General features: G+C 48.8%; 1 protein-coding gene across 1 annotated transcript in view; it reads right to left on the reverse strand.

Moving 5' to 3' along the window:
- LOC143770453 (B-cell receptor CD22-like) overlaps window positions 1-9,835 on the reverse strand; it is a 45,409-nt gene extending 35,574 nt beyond the window's left edge. Inside the window, exon 1 of the mRNA XM_077260083.1 lies at window positions 9,748-9,835. The gene's annotated coding sequence lies outside the window, so the exon portion shown is untranslated. The remainder of the gene's footprint in view (window positions 1-9,747) is intronic.
- Between the last annotated feature and the right edge of the window lie 1,894 nt (window positions 9,836-11,729).

Below are 11,729 nucleotides of genomic sequence, written 5' to 3' on the forward strand. Positions count from 1 at the left end.
CTGGTTCAATATTAACCGAAAAAAGGACTCGTCTGGCTACCCAAAATGTGGATGATCTCACCTTCATTAAAATGAACCACTCCTGGATTTCAAATTATTTTGCCCCACCTTTCCCGGCTGACACCTAGCTTTCCTATAAAAAGGTCTTGCTTGTGGACTGGTCTTACTGAGTGTTCCAATCTGTTAATTTGCAGCAGCTGTTTGTCCAGCATACGACATGTTTACACCTCCCCCAATGGGAAAAATCACCCCACGAGGCCGTTGTCTCGCCACTTGGCGCAAGCACCCGTTACAGTGCTGATTGTCTGAGGAGGCGGGTGTGCCCGCTTTTGGTTGACGGCATTGCCACTGGGTCCCTCATAGTACAATGTAGTGTCTCTGGCGGTGGTGGTGCGCACCCAACGTCAGACACACCGTTGTAACATGAGGGGCCCTGGGGCGGTACCGCCAGCCACAAGAGAGTCCCCCCCCCCCAGCTCAAACTGTACTCTAACACGTGCAAAATTATCTCGCACATCTCCACCAATGTTTAGTCTATGCACTGACATCATTCAATGCCTGGCACTGACAAACAATACCAATTTGTTTGCATCTATGATGCTAGTTAAAGTAGTCTGGGTCAGTGTCCTATATTGACACCAGTAAATACTAATTTACTGCCAAATTACTTTGTCATAAACTCTGCAGATGAGCCCACCCCTGTACCTAAGCATGCCACCCTTTTTTTACTTATAGTTGTTTTGCGAGACATTAACATCTATTTATTTTTTTGTAGTACTAACTGTGTCAGACACTCCTTGCAATACTCCTCCACTGACCACAATGCTGCCTGCCTGTGTATCCATGTAACCGATGTAAAACTGCCATGAGCCTATTGTTTGTTAATTTAGGCCTTTGATAGCCTGTCTGCCGTCCCTACTTGCATTACTCCTCCACTGACCACAATGCTGCCTGGAGTGCCTGCCTGTGTATCCATGTAACCGATGTAAAACTGCCATGACTGCCTACTGTTTGTTATTTTAGCCCTTTGTGAGCCTGTCTGCGGCCCCTACTTGCAATACTCCTCCACTGACCACACCAATGCTGCCCGTGTACCCCTGGAACCTATTTAAAAGTTCATAGAGCCTAGTTATATATTTTATTTACTATTAATAAGGCCATGATGGACTACGCTGTACCACGCTACAAGCTAACCAGTCGACACTTCTTTTGCGAGAAAAGCCATCCCAACCCTCCACCAGCATGTAAAAGACCGCATTGTCCATGCACTCTGGCAATCTGTGAGTACAAAGGTGCACCTGACAACAGACGCATGGACCTGTAGGCATGGCCACGGAAGATTACGTGTCCATTACGGCGCAATGGGTTAATGTGTTGGATGCATGGTCCACACGGGACAGCCTACTAAGTCTGTCTGCAGTCCCTAATTCAAATTGTCCTCCACTGTCTAAATCGGAGCTTCCACCTTCTGGCTTTCGACCTATAGTATCAGAAATTAAACTGCATTTGGCCTTCAACTTTGGTGAAGGCCTACTAACGGTGTCTGCCCCTGCCTGGTGTTTTTCCTCAACTGAATAAAGCTGAGCTTCCTTCTGGCTCTCATTAAGTGCTAGTGCAGCGCCCCAGAGTCCTGGTCGTTGCAGTACTGTGGCTCCGCCACTATGGGGAGCTATGGTACGTCTGATGGCACTGAAGGAGTTCATCTGATCAGGTATCACAGACACCAATACATTTCACAGTCGGGCCTCCGGGAGGAGCTAAGGGTTCTATTCACTAGGCCACTCCCCACCATAGTGGGTAAACTGGGGGTCAGGCAGGAAGTTAGATCAGAAAGCTGACTGGGTTGGAACCAGGCAACACCTTGTGGCAGAGGGTGTTGTGGGGGAAGATACAGTAGGGTCTCTGTCAGGGGTGGGATCCTCACAGAGGCTTGGCAACTTGAAAGAACGTAACGGGACCGTGCCTGCTCCGGGTAGCGGCGGTGCCCAAGGAAGGATTAGAAGCGAGATAGATTGTGCTGAGTGAGAAACGAGATCACGCAAAAGGAGAAATACCAGTAGGAGTCGTGCTGTAAGACCGAAGCAACATCCTACTGAGGCGCACTACCGGTGGCCGGAACGCCGAGGGAGTATAATAACATTCAGCTTCAAGCAATACTCCAAACAGCGGCAGGACAGTCAGTCTAAGGCGGGCTGTCTAACTTAAATCACCTATGCAGTCTTGGGGGGCAACTTGTGGAGAGGGGCGACTCTAGGGTCCCGGAAGAGCTCCGAGCCTACCCGTCAAACGGGTGCCGTCCCAACCAGAACATCAGGGAGGGACGGAGGATTAGCAGAACATCATCTAATCGAGTTGTGAGGGAACTTAAGAAACAGACACAACAGTTGTGGGGGACTTTCCGTAAGCACAGCAGGGAAGGACCACAACACATAGCGCTAGAAGGAAGGCACCGATTTCCACCTGTTAAGAGAACTCTGGAGGTGCCATTGGACCGGCCGGACTTGCGCAGCCTGGTGAACCGTGTTCCGGACTGAGGACCCAGAGATCTTCAGTAAAGAGGTAAAGAGGCTGCAACCTGGTGTCCTCGTTATTTACCGCGACCTGCACCCCACAACTGCACCACTATTCACACTCCATACCTATAGACTGTGCGCCCCACGGCAGGGTCACGGACCGGGGCCTAGCTGCCGTGAAAACCCCGGAGCAGAGACTCACAGGCCGGTACCGGGTACCCCTCGGCCCTGCGGCGGTGGGGGCGCTACAATTTGGCGTCACGAACAGGATCTACTTAAGCCTGAAGAATCAGGTCATGTGTGCCTTGGAACTGTGATTCATAGTGCTTGGACTGTACTTTATTACAAAGACTGTGTGTTGTCACTTGCCGCCAAAAGTTCCCGCCAACAGTCGCCGCCATTGCAGCGCCACAGGGAGCGCAGAGGAAGAAGAAGGGCGTGCCATGGGAGGAGACTACAGAAGTGGCGCGAGAAGTAGCGACCGCCCCCTCAGACTCCTGCTGCGAGAAGATGACCTACCCAGCAACAGGGGAGAACCGCCCCCTGACTTCCAACGGCGGGAACGAGGTGAAGAAGGAGGCCGACCTTGGAGAAATGGCGGAGCCAGGTGCATGCGTTGCCGCCGAATGCCCGACAGCGACGAAGAACAGCAAGTGCCCGAGCAACGGCGAGGTGATCCTGGCCTGCCCTTACCCATCAGAGACGGACTCGCGTCCACCGCCGGTGGAGGAGCCGAGCCGACCTATCCCAGCCACGGAACCGGGGAGGGCGGGGCCACACCAAGAGGTGACTCCGGAAGAGCTGCGGTCCGGGTTGCAGCCGATTCCAGCGTCCTCGTCAACGGACTGGAGTGACATCGGTGGGATCACATCAGGCGCAGGTATGGACGGCACCCCTACTCCCCCGGCCGATTCTGTTCCCCTGAGCGATCCCGCTCCTGTGAGCGCCCCTCACCCCAGCAATAATCGTTTCTTCTCGGTGGAGCGGGTGATCCTCACCTCTAACGCGGTGGGGAAGCTAGTGCCCCCACTACCAACCAAGATGGGAGAACCCATAGATGTGGGCCCGGACGGGGTGATCCTCCGGTGGGATACCCCCTGGACCGGGCCGGATGGAGCCCGGGAGGACGGCCTCACCCTTGCCGTGCTCACTTGGGAGCAATATCAGCAATGTCTAATCCACCACTGGAAAGATCGAGACGAGGCCGAACAACATGACACACAACGTAGAAAGCCTGCGCGCGGCAGGAAAGACGTGGTAAAGCGGGGAACTGTGCTGGCCTACCACCCGAAGAGGGGATGGGGCTCCATACAGGAACCGGGGCTACCAACTGATGTCTTTGTTACTAGTTACAACGTGAAAACCCCCTGCTGCAGTCGAAATGGTGACCCATTGCAAAGGGGGGATCAGGTGACTTACACCCGTCATCGGAATGCACAAGGATGGTGCGCCCGGAACGTCCGGCGGTGTGAACCTGAAGAAGCGCCCCCTGTTGCCCCGATCATGACTGATCCCGATTTGCCAGATCTTATTCCTATCACAACCGTACGCCTTGTAGCGGCTCCTGAACTTGCGAGCAGGATTAGCCTTCAAATTCCGACACCGGCTGATCTGATGGCACCTGGGAGACCAACTACCAGCACAGGTGCCGCCTCAACCGGGGGTGGGAGACCACCCCCAGGCTTAGAAGAATAAACCTCGATACCATGAGTATGTATATAGTTACTGTTCTCTTATGTTGCTGCTAAAACCCGTCCAGGGTTAACTCTTAAAGGGATCCTTCCGTTGATCCGGGATCCCTATTGTTTTGTTTTTGTTGTTTTTCTAAAATTTTTGCACAAGTTTTTAAGTTGAAAAGAACTGCTGAAATCATGAACAGTGCATGATGCGAACTTTTTGTATATAGTTTGCACCTTATTAAAGGTGCTCCCTACTGGTTTTTCTTAAAGAAGGACTCTTTGTGAAGATACCACACTGGAACCTTTACTGAGTATGGACTGGTAGCTTGAGAAGACACGCTACCTCATAGAGACTTGGTCCTCTCTTAAAGGGGATGTTCATTTGTCGCACTTAAACGATGATATTGCTTTAAGACAGGTAGCAATAATGTTTTGACGAAAGAAAGTGATGATAATGTTTACATGAGTAAGTTATATGTATTTAACTAGTTAATTGTGAAGAAATGAGGATGATGTTCTCTGAAAAGAAAAAGTGAAAGATAGAAGAAGGATGCAGTGGGCCCGTAGGGATAGACGTGATGTCCAGCATGCATGATAGAGAGAAAGATAATGAGAAGGCTTAATGTTCAATAGAAAATGTTCTGATAATGTTGATAGATAATGGGGATAGAAGGTAAACCCTGAGTCCTCCTAGGAGCCATATAGAAATGGCTCAGTGCTCTTAAACTGAAAGTAATGTTATGATCTATACTGTGTATAGTAGTAGAAAAGGCAGTAGGCCCGGGCTGAACGGGGCGGTCCTGCATGGAAAGGAGAGGCAGTAGGTCTGGTGCCGATAGGACAGGTGGTCCTGCAGATTTAAAGAAGGAGAATGAAAAAGTTAAATTACCTTATAATGTGATTATAAGAAGGTCTTTAGTGGATTCAGAGTGTATGTCCTTAAAGGCGATGTTAAATTATTGTTCAACAATTTTGCACTTAGTAGAATACCCGGTTGGGTAACAGGAGTTCTTTATAGCCTGTAATTTATAATGTTAACCATGTTTGTAATGTTCAAGTGTCCTTACCTCCCATAAAGGGAAGCCTGTTCGAATATGCTTACTGTTATTGCACTCACAAAAATTGTATGTCTTTTTGCTAACCTGTATTGTTGTTTTCTTCCCAGTCCCGGAGTACTGTGTTTAACCAGGGGGGAGTGCAGCGCCCCAGAGTCCTGGTCGTTGCAGTACTGTGGCTCCGCCACTATGGGGAGCTATGGTATGTCTGATGGCACTGAAGGAGTTCATCTGATCAGGTATCACAGACACCAATACATTTCACAGTCGGGCCTCCGGGGGGAGCTAAGGGTTCTATTCACTAGGCCACTCCCCACCATAGTGGGTAAACTGGGGGTCAGGCAGGAAGTTAGATCAGAAAGCTGACTGGGTTGGAACCAGGCAACACCTTGTGGCAGAGGGTGTTGTGGGGGAAGATACAGTAGGGTCTCTGTCAGGGGTGGGATCCTGACAGAGGCTTGGCAACTTGAAAGAACGTAACGGGACCGTGCCTGCTCCGGGTAGCGGCGGTGCCCAAGGAAGGATTAGAAGCGAGATAGATTGTGCTGAGTGAGAAACGAGATCACGCAAAAGGAGAAATACCAGTAGGAGTCGTGCTGTAAGACCAAAGCAACATCCTACTGAGGCGCACTACCGGTGGCCGGAACGCCGAGGGAGTATAATAACATTCAGCTTCAAGCAATACTCCAAACAGCGGCAGGACAGTCAGTCTAAGGCGGGCTGTCTAACTTAAATCACCTATGCAGTCTTGGGGGGCAACTTGTGGAGAGGGGTGACTCTAGGGTCCCGGAAGAGCTCCGAGCCTACCCGTCAAACGGGTGCCGTCCCAACCAGAACATCAGGGAGGGACGGAGGATTAGCAGAACATCATCTAATCGAGTTGTGAGGGAACTTAAGAAACAGACACAACAGTTGTGGGGGACTTTCCGTAAGCACAGCAGGGAAGGACCACAACACATAGCGCTAGAAGGAAGGCACCGATTTCCACCTGTGAAGAGAACTCTGGAGGTGCCATTGGACCGGCCGGACTTGCGCAGCCTGGTGAACCGTGTTCCGGACTGAGGACCCAGAGATCTTCAGTAAAGAGGTAAAGAGGCTGCAACCTGGTGTCCTCGGTATTTACCGCGACCTGCACCCCACAACTGCACCACTATTCACACTCCATACCTATAGACTGTGCGCCCCACGGCAGGGTCACGGACCGGGGCCTAGCCGCCGTGACAACCCCGGAGCAGAGACTCACAGGCCCGGTACCGGGTACCCCTCGGCCCTGCAGCGGTGGGGGCGCTACACTATTATTTTAAAAATTGGTGGTTAGGGCCTAATAACGGTGTCTGCCCCTGCCTGGTGTTTGTCCTCAACTGAATAAAGCTGAGCTTCATCCTTCTGGCTCTCATTAAGTGCTGTGTTTTCAAAAATTGGTGGTTAGGGCCTACTAACGGTGTCTGCCCCTCCCTGGTGTTTTTCCTCAACTGAATAAAGCTGAGCTTCAACCTTCTGGCTCTCATTAAGTGCTGTTATTTTAAAAATTGGTGGTTAGGGCCTAATAACGGTGTCTGCTCCTTCCTGGTGTTTGTCCTCAACTGAATAAAGCTGAGTTTCATCCTTCTGGCTCTCATTAAGTGCTGTTATTTTAAAAATTGGTGGTTAGGGCCTAATAACGGTGTCTGCCCCTGCCTGGTGTTTGTCCTCAACTTAATAAAGCTGAGCTTCATCCTTCTGGCTCTCATTAAGTGCTGTGTTTTCAAAAATTGGTGGTTAGGGCCTACTAACGGTGTCTGCCCCTGCCTGGTGTTTGTCCTCAACTGAATAAAGCTGAGCTTCATCCTTCTGGCTCTCATTAAGTGCTGTTATTTTAAAAATTGGTGGTTAGGGCCTACTAACGGTGTCTGCCCCTGCTTGGTGTTTGCCCTCAACTGAATAAAGCTGAGCTTCTACCTTCTGGCTTTGGACCTATAGTATCAGATATTAAACTGCATTTGGCCTACTAGTGTGGTTGGGCCCTTAAAACAGTGTCTGCTGCTCCTGGGTTTGCTACTCCACTGAACAAAGCAATGCCGCCTGTTTAGTCCTGTCCTCTTACCAATTTTGAACTGCATTTAGCCTACTTTATTCTTTGGCCCTATATCTGTTTCCTCCTCACCCTGCCCATTGCCCAGCCACTGCTAGATGAGTCTGCTGGTACATTGACCTAGACCACTACATTCCCCTTGCACTCTACACAGCCAGAATCTGACCCTGCTGAAAGTAAGGTTCCCCTTCCCGCATGTTATACCACCTTACACAGGGACAAAGAGGAAGGTGCAGATGAAAGTGCAGGTGGTTCCTTCATCAGGTGCGGGGGGCATACTCGTTGGTGATGTCACTGGCACAGGGCCCCTCAGAGTACGCAAAAGTGTCGCTGCTGGTGGGACGCGCCCACGCCGTGCAAACACGCCGCTGTACTTTGAGGGGCCCTGTGCCAGTGCAAATGCGAACAAGTGTGCCCCCCTGCTTGCTCAGGATCACAGCACTTGCAACGTTGAAATACTTTCCTCCCCCTGCTCCACAGCCGTGACGTAGTCCACGATTCCTGGGCCCACTAAAACCTTGAACCAGCCCTACCCCCCACAAATTTGCCAAATGACCCCCAAGTTCCATTGAACAACTATTATTATAAAGTTAATTAAGATTGACAAGCTTCAGAAACAAGAATGGATGTTTTTGGCATTAAAATGGGCACTGTAGGTGTTTTCCTGGCCTCCACTCACTGCCGACTATGCTTCCCCATTGACTTGCATTGGGTTTCGTGTTTCGGTCGATCCCTGACTTTTAGCGATAATCGGCCGACTGCACTCGACTCGACTCTGGACAAAGTCGGGTTTCACAAAACCCGACTCGACCTTAAAAAAATGAAAGTCGCTCAACCCTACTCCTGACCATAAGTTTTCACTCTACAGAAGAGACAGAGAGGACTCTTCTTACTATAAGTAAGAGCTTAAATACTACAGGAAAGAGAGGACCCCACTGACCATAAGAGCTTACACTCTACAGGAGAGAGAGGACCCCGCTGACCATAAGAGCTTACACTTTACAGGAGAGAGAGGACCCCGCTGACCATAAGAGCTTACACTTTACAGGAGAGACAGGACCCCACTGACCATAAGAGCTTAAACACTACAGGAAAGAGAGGACCCCACTGGCCATAAGAGCTTACACTCTACAGGAGAGGACCCCGCTGACCATAAGATCTTACACTCTACAGGAGAGACAGGACCCCACTGACCATAAGAGCTTACACTCTACAGGAGAGAAAGGACCCCACTGACCATAACAGCTTACACTCTACAGGAGAGAGAGGACCCCGCTGACCATAAGAGCTTACACTCTACAGGAGAGAGAGAGAGGACCCCACTGACCATAAGAGCTTACACTCTACAGGAGTGAGAGGACCCCACTGACCATAAGAGCTTACACTCTACAGGAGAGAGAGAGGACCCCACTGATCATAAGAGCTTACACTCTACAGGAGAGAGACGACCCCGCTGACCATAAGACCTTACACTCTACAGGAGAGAGAGGACCCCACTGACCATAAGACCTTACACTCTACAGGAGAGAGAGGACCTCGCTGACCATAAGAGCTTACACTCAACAGGAGAGAGAGAACCCCACTGACCATAAGAGCTTACACTCTACAGGAGAGAGAGGACCTCACCGACCATAAGATCTTACACTCTACAGGAGAGAGAGGACCCCACTGACCATAAGAGCGTACACTCTACAGGAGAGAGAGGACCCCGCTGACCATAAGAGCCTTCACCCTACAGGAGAGAGAGGACCCCACTGACCAAAAGACCTTACACTCTACAGGAGAGAGAGGACCCCACTGACCATAAGACCTTACACTCTACAGGAGAGAGAGGACCCCACTGACCATAAGAGCTTACACCCTACAAGATGCAGAGACTTAGTCAATTACTCTGGAAGTGGAAAACAACTCTACCTTGCAAGCTGTGCTCCAATGGGAACAACTTATCTGTGATGGCCCCGGCAATGACCACCACTGTATAAGGTGCGATAAGTGGTTAGATGTCACAGGTGCAGGGCAATAAGCGACCACTCAAAATTAAAGTGGCCCACTCTCTGATGCTTCAGCAGTGTGGGTAATGATGCTGGGCAAGTTTTTTTGCCAACCATGAATCAAATCTTAACATATTTAAATTTGTGCGAGACTGATTTCACAAAATTTGACTCTAACTCGATCCTCCACAGATGAATATTCTCATGGTGAACATCATGATTCCCAAATATAGTTATAGATATAAGTCTCGTGACTGTTTGATATTGTACCCCAATATATTCAACTTCTGCTGCTTCATCACTTTAATAGGACCCCCCAAAAATGTTCTACAATAATGCTTTATCATATCAATTTACAAGTTCTTTATGAGCCATAGAGTCATAGCCAAACCGTTATTATATATCATATACTATGCAAAAAAATCAGAAATATTTTACCTTCTTCTCCAGGATATCAGGTTTGTCCCTCTTGGTGTATTATCTGATGTTGATGACACGACTTCTGATGTCGTAATTAACAGCAGCAAGAAGTTAGAAAATCTGTCAACCGAATAGTACAATGCAGCCGGTCGTCCTCGCTGCTTACCTCCCTCCCTTTGTTTCCTGCCTTAAGTCTAATTTTTCGCATCAATACTGTCACTAGTAAGACTAAAACTGAAAACGCTGCTGCTCACATCTATGGGTGAAGTGAACCTTGACATTAACATAAATCATCTTCTCACAAGTGAGGAACCCTAAGTCTTAGGCATCCTTACTCACCCACCACAAGGTCGATGTTGCTTTGTGGCTTTCAGGGCTGAATGTGTCCAACTAAATATATATATATAGGAGACAAAGAGCAATAAGTTGATCACAACCTGGGTGCCACTCATTTGATGTGGTTGTGCAAACTAAGGCACAACACTAGACGAGTCTAAGGGTACTGTCACACAGTCACACTTTGGACGCTACGACGGCACGATCCGTGACGTCGCAGCGTCGTATGACTATCGCTCCAGCGTCGTAGACTGCGGTCACACGTTGCAATCACGGCGCTGGAGCGATGCCGAAGTCCCCGGGTAACCAGGGTAAACATCGGGTTACTAAGCGCAGGGCCGCGCTTAGTAACCCGATGTTTACCCTGGTTACCAGCGTAAACGTAAAAAAAACAAACAGTACATACTCACATTCCGGTGTCTGTCCCCCGGCGTTCTGCTTCTCTCCACTGTGTAAGCACAGCGGCCGGAAAGCACAGCGGTGACGTCAGACGTCACCGCTGTGCTCGCTTTCCGGCCGGCAGGCGCTCACAGTGCAGAGAAGCTGAGACGCCGGAGGACAGACAGTGAGTATGTACTGTTTTTTTTTTTTTATTTTTACGCTGGTAACCACGGTAAACATCGGGTTACTAAGCGCGGCCCTGCGCTTAGTTACCCGATGTTTACCCTGGTTACAAGCGAACACATCGCTGGATCGCTGTCACACACAACGATCCAGCGATGTCAGCGGGTGATCAAGCGACGAAAGAAAGTTCCATACGATCTGCTACGACGTACGATTCTCAGCAGGATCCCTGATCGCTGCTGCGTGTCAGACACTGCGATATCGTATGGATATCGCTGGAACGTCACGGATCGTACCGTCGTAGCGATCAAAGTGTGACTGTGTGACAGTACCCTTATTGCGGGGCTTCTGTGCAATGGTCAACATTAGTACAATAGTTGGCATAATTTCCAAAAGGCAACCAAAAAACAAAGAGAATTGGTGGTGAACACGAGAAATAAGGAAACTCTATTCTCAATTTGCTATAATAAACCTTAATTCTAGACTGTTTTGAGGGTGAAACATTTACCTCCTCAGGTTCAAATTGTACCTAATGAAGTGAAAGTTTCACTGTGAAAGCCCAAGTCCAAAATAAAGATTTGTCACTTTTCTTCTAATTGGACCTGATAAAGAGAATGATCCACTCTCAAAATGCTTAAATTAAAAATAAAGATTATTAGAAAAGGTATATTGAGCGGCTTCTGTGTTCCCGCCATTGTCTGCCTAAAAACAGCTGGTGGCTTGACTTCCAAATAGCAACCAAAAAATCAGAAAGGATTGATGGTGAACATGCTGCCACTGAGTAATAGGAGAACTTTTGTCCATGATGAAATGTAATAAACCTTTATTCTGGACTATGTGTTTCGAGAGTAGAGCATTTTCTTCTTCAGGTCTATATTGCATCTGATGAAGAGAAAGTTTCACCGTCAAAGCACATTATCCAAGTTACTTGTCTTTAAATTGGACATGATCAAGAAAATGTTTTACTCTCAAAACACTAAAATAAAAATAAAGATTATTTTTACATTCAGTAAGCAGTTTTTTGAAGAGATTTTTTGGTAGCAGATCTTCTCCAAATTCATAGAAAAACATGATTAAAAATTATTGGAAAATTCTTCCCA

The sequence above is a fragment of the Ranitomeya variabilis genome, chromosome 4 (genome assembly GCF_051348905.1).
Source record: "Ranitomeya variabilis isolate aRanVar5 chromosome 4, aRanVar5.hap1, whole genome shotgun sequence".
Taxonomy (NCBI): domain Eukaryota; kingdom Metazoa; phylum Chordata; class Amphibia; order Anura; family Dendrobatidae; genus Ranitomeya; species Ranitomeya variabilis.